Genomic DNA, 8,881 nt, shown 5'->3' with positions numbered 1-8,881 from the left:
ACCACGACATTCCACTAGGTTTTGTAAATGGAAAAACACATGTGAGTAAGAGTTATTATAAAATAAGATCAACAATAATTAATCTAGGTTTAATATAACTATTTTTTTATATATATCTTTCTTTTTTTCTTTTTTTCTTTTTTTTTTTATTTTTTATTCCTCTGTACTAAATTATTTTTCTTAAAAGAAAATTCGGAATTTAAAAACGAGGGTTTACTTTATTTTTTTTTAAAAAAAAAATTGATTTATATTTTTGAAGCACTTTTAGAAAATATGTTATAAAATGAATAGGTGGAATCGATGCTTATAACTTTAATTTATAAAAATTAAAAATTATTAAGTCAAACAAAATCCAATTAGAAATTGCTTTCTCAAAGTCAATAAATTATACATTTTGTTTCTATTTAGTTTTTTTTTTTTAAGTAATTCTTTTTTTTTTTTTTTTAAGTACAATTGAAGCAATTTCTTTACCGAATTAATGAATAACATATATTCATTTTTCAATAGCGCAAGTAAACGCTATATAGAGAATAAAGAAATTTAAAGGAAAAAAGATTTGTATCAATCTAATTCATTCAAAACCAAGTATGGTTACAAAAATACAATTAAATATTCATTCTTTCTAGAAGTGTGTTTCTTTAATTTGTTGATTATTATTCTCCCTAATTAAAAAAGAAACTTTTATTGATTATTAATATTGGAAGTTGCTATGGTCTTTGTATATATATACCCACAAAATCATGGAATAGAGTTCATCTCCAAAGAGAGAAAAAAAATTAAAAGATAGTTTTATCTCAATGGGTTTCAAGAGAGGGTCAATCTTTTTAAGCTTTATGCTTCTTCTCCTTTTTCATATGGCAACAGGAAGACTCATCCAAAACACTTTACCTTATGCAGATTGTAAGTCCCATATCTCTTTTCTTCCCAAAAACTTTATTAACTTTTTCTTGGACAGATATGAAACAGAATTTTACCCTAATTATATATGATAAAATTGAAGTTAGAGTTCATGTTAGAGCTTTGAGTTTATTGTTGATTTAACAATGAATGATATTTTGTTGCGCAGTTGAGAAGATTGATATGAGTGAGATCAAGAATATGGTGGGAAGTAAATTCTTGAACTCCGCTCGGCCTAGAGGTGGCAACTATATTAACAACCCGGAGGCGACGAAGAAGGCCGCCATCCGAGGCGCTAGCTACCGGCCATAACGGCTTAGAAAACTAGATATGATGTAATATCCACCGCCTTAGAGGAAATTATTATTAGTGTTAAGAATGTGTTACCGATCAAGTTGTGTGGGGGAAGAATTATGAATAAATTAGGGTTTGGAAGTTAAATTGTTGAGTTTCTATTGTGAAAGTGTCTGTAAAAGAGTGTTTTGATGGTACGTTTTCTAGCAATCGAAGTGTATGTTTCTTAATGTGGTGAAGATTTTGGAGTGTTGAAATAAGACAAGTTTTGATTATGGCTTTGTGTGAGAGAGAAAAATAAATTTGAGTAATGTTATTGAATAATTTGTATGTTTATTTTTAGGGAAAATGCGTTTTTGTCCCTAAATTTTTTATGTAGTATTTTTCATTTTATCCTCGAATTCTAAATATACGTTCATCCATGAGTTTTAAGTTCAATTTTCATCTTATGAATAAGTTTGAAAATGTTACATTTATCGTAGAGTATTGAGTTTTATTTCAATTTGGGTCTTTATGTCTCAAGATTTGCACTTTTAACCTTGATTTTTCACTAAATGTTCACATCATACTTATTTTAAAATAATTAACAAAAAATTAATGCCAAAGACGACTAATGTGAGCATTGAAGAAAACATCAAGGATGACTAATGTGTATCAACCTAGTTGAGATGTCTGGGTGCACCTATTGATCCCATTTACCTCTCTCGTACTCTTGTTAAAGAAGAATCATAAGAAGAGAATATATTCAAAACCCAGAGGTAAAATGTAACATTTTGATATGCTTGGGTCGATAAATAAAAACTTTCCCAAAATTTAGGGACCAAAAAGATATTCTTCTTTATTTCAAGTGAAATAATTTTTTATTTGTAAACTTTAGTAGGTAAGAAAGTATTTTAGTTCAAAATCTCAATTTTTCTAAATATTTTAATAAATCTTAATAAAGGAACCTCTCTTTGTTTCATCTAGATATATGTTGCATGAAATATAAGAAGTCTCACAGTATGTGTGGTGGAGAGCTCGTTTGATAGTTAATTGGTTTTTAGTTTTTTATTTATAGGTTTCAAAAATGAATATGTTTGGTATTCAATAGTGGATATGTTTTCTCAATTTCAAAAACGAATTTAAAATGTTAAGAATTATTATTTTAGAAAAAAAAAGTTTTAAAAAAATGATTTTTAGCTTTTGAAAATTACGTGTTTTTGTATTTGTATTTAAATGAAGACCACGGTCAATGAAAATCCTTTGTGCTCTAGTGATCATGCTAGTTCGCAATTGATTTGTTACGCGTTTAAGACCTAAAACCTTCATCTTTTTTTTCTCCATTTTCACTTCTTTTCATCTTATTCTAATAATTTCTACTTATTTATATGAAATTGAATGACAATTAATGTCAAAAAAAATTATTCTTTTACATTTCAATTGCACATCAATTCTCATTTTCTATTTTAACAAGAACATCTTGATTTTCTAAAAAACAATTTCAAAATTTAGAATTAAAAAGTTGAAAAAATTATGAATTGAACCATTGTTAAAAACTTTTTTTAAAAAAACCACAACTCATCGTGAGAGGGTTTGTTTTTTAAAAGAAACAACCTTAATTTTTTTTTAGCCAAGACAAAACCTTAATGGAAAGATATGTTTTTCTTCAAAATGCGTGAACATTCACATTCAAATAGTTTATAAATATATGGTTTTTTTTATCAATTTAAAAATATACATAAAGAATTATTCCCTTAATTCTCATCTCCCTAATTCTTATCACTTTTATATTTAATTATTCACACATTGTATTGTTGGTTGAATCAAGTAGTTGAAGTATTGCATTCACAAATTAGTAAATTGTCATATATTGAGTGACGATTGTTCATAATACCTTCAAAATCATAAAGGGGAACAATTATATTTAAAAACAACGAAAAATAGTTTAGTTCAAATTAATTTTTTTTTATCATTTCCTGATTCTCCTATAATTTGTTTTTATAAAACTGAAATTATTTTCCTGTATTTTTCCATTCAAATTGTTTTTCTATTTTTCTCCGTTGATTTGTAATTAATTACTTTTGATATTTTTTTATCGATATGATTTTTCTTAAAATAATTAAAATAAAAATCTGGTTTTATAATTTTATATATTAGATGATAAATTAATGTAAAAATAGTTTTATTTGATTATCATAAAGAAAAAATAAAACTAAAAAGTTATCATTTTTTATTTTTTTATAAATAGTAAACCAAAAACAATTACCAAAACATGTTTGCGGTAAAAACAGAAAAGAAAGATGTATGGTTTTTGTTTTTTAGAAATTGAAAACCAAAAATAGATTTTCAAAACAGAAAACCAAAAACAAAAATGAAAATGGTTATCCAACGGGTCTAAGTATTTGGTTTTGCAATAAAATTTATATTTCCCCAAAAAATGATGAATGAAAATTTATGGAAAAAAACATTAAATTAGTCTTTTATGAAATCTATGTAAATTGTGAGAACTAGAATTAAATGAAAAATTAGCATGGTTAGAGATTTATCAATTGGCTCTATATTTTTTTCTAAGATAGTTTGTGGTAGTTTTTGATGTTGTCACAAATGCAGTCTTAACATCAGTCACAAAGAATATTAGTTCCTACAGTATATTTTCTTTCCTTATCTGAAAAATTTCAACATATTTTTTTGCCCGATATTTTCTTTAATTGAGGTGCTCCTTATTATTTTCGATTAAGAAGTTTGTTTCCTTTCTTGACCACAGTTTTAAAAGGAGAATAATGGTGTTCTTTTAAGGTTGTCACTTTGCTTATGGTTTGAAAGTATTTTTGTTTTTTATGGCTAATTTGTGCAACATTAAAGTTTTTAATCTATACTCGCATATTCCACTATGCGGTTGCATTAATTGAAAATTGCAACCTTGAAGATAATTTCTGCCTTAGTAGGAGCCTAAGGTATTGTTGTTGAAAAGAGATTCTCGGTTTTAGGGTGAGCCTAAGGCTTCATTCTCAAGAAGGAGTCATCTATCTTAAGGAGGACCTAAGATTCATCAGTAAATGGAGTTCACTAAGCTAACGGAAAGTAATCAAGAGGAAAGGAGTCTTATACACTATTGAAAGCCAAAGTGTTCAACACTAATATTAACACCTTAGGTGGAGCTTAAGTTTAATAGAGAGGGACTCACACATCTAGGGGGAAGGTAGGTGATCTTTGAGTTGGGGTCTACATAAGTCATTGTAATAATCATTGAATTACACATGAGTACTACATTGTAATTGCTTGACTCTTTAATATTAGTGTATTATCTTTCCTAGACACACTGCCCCAAATGTAGGTGGCTTTCACCAAACTAGGTTATCAACTTCCATGTGCTTTTACATGCTTTCTTGCATTTAGTTTTGTTTGTTGTTATAGTACTTGTTTGTAATTTCTGTTTAACATATGTGTTTCGGGTGACGAATCATTTTATAACTTTTTCAATTGGTATCAGGGCGAGTCCAATTTATTTTAGGTGATTCAATCATGAACGGATCAAAGATGGTGGCTTTATTACTCATTTCCTGTTCTAGATGAACAAACTATTCATACTAAAAAGCTCAAATGACTTCCTTCCTGAATTTGATTGATAGTAAACCATGGAAGCTGATAATTATTGGTTGGTTTCATCCTACCCCCTAGATTGATGATCGAAAGGATATCCTACAACTTGATTAACAGTAGTTTGAAGCTAAAGATGAAGCATTTAGGGAATTCTCGAGCATTGAGTGCCATATTTATTGGTGTTGATCACAACATATTCACACTGATTAATACGTTTGTTTTAGCTAAAGAGGTGTGATATATCTTATCCTGCTCATGAAGGAACTTCAAAAGTTAAAATGTCAAGGCTACAGTTGTTGACTTCGAAGTTCAAGAATCTTAAAATGCACAATGATGAATCAGTTGCTGAATTTAATGTTCAGTTATTGGACATTACAAATGAGTCGTTTGCTCTGGGAGATCAAATTTCAAAAGAAAGACTTGTTTGGAAGGTGTTTAGGTCTTTACCGAAAAATTTGACATGAAAGTTATTGCAAGAAAGCTAAAGACATAACATCATTGAAAGTAGATGAATTATTTCACTCCATGCTCATATTTGAGATATCTCTAGATGGAAAACCCACGAAGAAGAATAAGGAATTGCTTTACAATCCTCAGTTGATGATAAGCATGATGATCCTGACAAAGAATCTGAGGATTCCCTAGTTGAATATATGTCATTACTTTCAAAACAATTCAATCGTGTTCTCAAAATATTCGGAAAGAGTCTGGCAATTTTAATCCTAAAACCAATAAGTCTGGTGGCCTTTTCCTCTCAAACAATCCAGAATTCAAAGTAGTAAGAAGGAAGCTGACAAGTGAGAGGCTTTTAATTTTCAAAAACAAAAATCTTTCAAATGCCGATAGTGTGAAGGCTATGGACATTTTCAAGCTAAATGTCCTAAATTCTTGAAGAAGCAGAGTAAAAGTTATGTCTTAACTTTGTTTGATGATGAGTCTGAAGACAACAGTGACTCGGAGGAAGATGACAAGGCACTTGTTAGTAACATCTCATCTAATACCTTGTCATGTGAGATTCTCAAGTATGATGTGTATCTAGAAAATGTTAATGATGCTACCAAACATGTATCTGTTGATTCTTCTTATCAAGCTCGATTTAACAAATATTAAGATGATATGAAAGTCATTGATGTGCACAAAGAAAGAATGGAGGCATGTTTACTATTTCATATTTAAAGTGAGAACATATTCAAGTTAGAGCTGAGAAGGATTTAGAGAGTGAAGAATGCTCAGAATGAATGCAATGCTTTATTGGCATCTATAAGATCTTCTACCAAAAGAGATTGGTACTTGATAGTGGGAGTTCTAGACATATGACTGGTGAAAAACCTATTTGTCTTACCTCAAATCTGTCAACTTGGGAAAGGTCACATTTGGAGATGGTGCTACAAGTAAGATCAATGGGAAAGGCAAACTTTGTTACCTAGGTCTTCTGTCCTTGAATGATATAATGCTAGTTGAAAGGGCTCCCTGCCAATTATATTAGCATCAGTCAGTTGTGTGATCAATGTTTAAACTTGGGTTTTACAAAAGACCAGTGTGTTGTGACAGACGATGCTAAAGTTCTTGTTATTGACAGGTACACGTTCATCTGATAATTTATATTTATGGAATCATGACAATGCTTCATAGGTTTGTTATCTCTCACGAAAAAATGAAGCAAGTATGTGGCATAAACGCCTTGGGCATGTGAGCATGAAGACTATTCAAAAGTCAATAGCTAAAATGTTATATCTGGGCTTCCATCTTTACCTTATTCAACTGGAATTATTTGTAGTGATTGTCAATTAGGTGAAAAAACTCATACTCCACATAAACAGATTTCTCACTCTGGTTCAAAACGTATCTTTGAACTTCTCGACCTGGACCTTATGAGACCTATGTAATAAAAAATTCTTTAATGTGTTAGTTTTTGCCTATGAATTCTCTAGATATACTGAGGTTCATTCTACAGAAAAAGTCAGATGCATTTACTACTTCTCAAGCACTTTATCTCCAATTACAACATGAGAAAGATTTAAATGTGATATGAATTAGGAACGATCATGGTAGGGAGTTTGAAAATTCTCAATTTGCTACGCTTTGTAATTCTGTTGGGATTCGTCATGAATTTTCTGCTCCAATCACTCTCCAGAAAAAAAAAGGTTGGAAGAAAGAAAAAAAAATTGACCTCTTCAAGAGATGGCTCACATGATGTTACATATTGAGCGTCTGCCATTCAATTTTTGGGCTGAAGCTATGAACACAATGTCACATTCACAACAGAGTTCTTTTACAACCAAGTACCTCGAGCACTATTTATGGAATATAGAGAAGGAGAAAACCAAACGTTAAATACTTCCATTTTTTCGATAGTACTTGTTATATCTTGGTTGATAGATAAGCTAGGAAAAAATGGGATTCAAAATCTGATGCAAGCATATTTCTTGGATATTCTACAAATAGTCACGCATACCATGTGTATAATAAATGAACTCGTTGTCAATCAATATAGTAATTGATGATGTTGTAGATTTATCAGTTTCTACTACTAAGGAAGAAGAAGATTCTAGCATGCTTCCACTTGTAATGCAGATGTTCCTAACGTCTCTTCTGACATGTCATCTAACATGCATTCTGAAACACTAGTGGAGAACAAGAAGTCGGCATCTGAGGAGGTTGAAACAAGTAATAAGCATCCTTCTAGCAGAGTTTGTAAAAATCATTTGTCTAGCAACATTATTGATAATCTTGAAGAATAAGTGACAACCAGAAAGAAAAATAAAGTGAAGTATATAGAGATGATCCGTAATATTTGCTTTACTCTCCTGTTGAACCAAAAAAGTCAAAGAAGGTCTCGATGATGAATGTTGGGTCAATGCTATGCAAAAAGAGTACAAACAGTTTGTGAGAAATAATGCTTGGACTCTTGTCCCTCGACTACAGTTTGTTAATGTTATTAGCATAAAGTGAATATTTAAGAACAAGTCTGAAGAGAATGACAATGTCACTAGAAATAAAGCTAGAATAGTTGCTCAGGGGTAACACCCAAATAGAAGGTGTTGACTTTGATTAAACCTTTGTTTCAATCGCTCGACTAGAAGCTATCAAAATTATGCTTGGAATAGTTTGTCTTCTAAAGTTCAAACTATATCAAATGGAGGTAGAGAATGACAAAAATCTAAACATAGAGATCCTGTGAGTGGAAGCGGATCGTTCAAAATTCCATTGAGAAAGAACACAACAATTACAGTATAAATGGAACAGTATATACATATACTAAATTACAACATGCTTCTTATAAAAGAACAAACAAGGGATACAGTATGCAAACCTTTAAAGAACCTTTCTTCAAGTATCCCTCAATCGTTCATCAACTCGATTAGAACACGATCTCAATGAACAGAACAGCCAAAAGCTCGAACTGATGAATCCTCGATCATTAACGAGCCCAACTTGATCCTCGACCCTTGAACTGAATAGGGACACCACCACAAGTGTTATCTTGGTATTCTCGGAATGAGAATCCAGGAGTATTGGGCTCTATCAACTTCGAATAGAGGAAAGGAAGAGGTAGACGATCGAGTAAGTGAGAGAAGAATGAAGTCTATCGATAGACAAGATACTCGATCGTTTAGTAAGAGGAAGTCTATCATATAGACTTAGCTACTCGATCGTATAGCAACGAGTAAGCGAGTAACTATCGTATAGTAAACTCGGTACTCTATCATGTAAGCTATGAGACACTATCGTTTAGTAAAACGTTTTTACACGATAGTTACTTCTTTTGTCAAACAACACAAAATGAATGATCAACTTTTTAATTTTGGAAAACAAAAAAAAAAAAACTTTTATCTCATAGTTACCATAACTTCCATTAACCTCCCATTCAATTGATTATTAAAGAAAAAGAATTAATTATCATATAATTAATATATTATAAATAAATATGATAACATACTTATCATATTATATTTATAACCTATAGTTTTAATATTTCATCATATGAAACATCTAAACTATAGTTTTTTTTCTATGTTATAGTATTTAATATAAATTATATTTATATTAATTCCTCCAATTAATGTATCTAATACATCAAATCAATTATCACATATAATTTAATTAATTT

The 8,881-nt window shown here is 30.2% G+C and overlaps 1 long non-coding RNA gene across 1 annotated transcript; it reads left to right on the top strand.

Annotated features, from left to right (window-relative positions):
* Window positions 1–753: 753 nt before the first annotated feature.
* LOC120090079 (uncharacterized) lies at window positions 754–1,466 on the top strand. The gene is made up of 2 exons (XR_005485408.2): window positions 754–900; window positions 1,067–1,466. It is a non-coding gene; the product is annotated as an uncharacterized LOC120090079 (long non-coding RNA).
* Window positions 1,467–8,881: the final 7,415 nt, after the last annotated feature.

Source organism: Benincasa hispida, chromosome 1 (assembly GCF_027475165.1).
Source record: "Benincasa hispida cultivar pf3 chromosome 1, pf3_genome.v1.1, whole genome shotgun sequence".
In the NCBI taxonomy this organism is placed as follows: Eukaryota; Viridiplantae; Streptophyta; class Magnoliopsida; order Cucurbitales; family Cucurbitaceae; genus Benincasa; species Benincasa hispida.
Note: the sequence above shows the minus strand (reverse complement) of the source record. Positions and strands in the feature narration are given on the sequence as shown.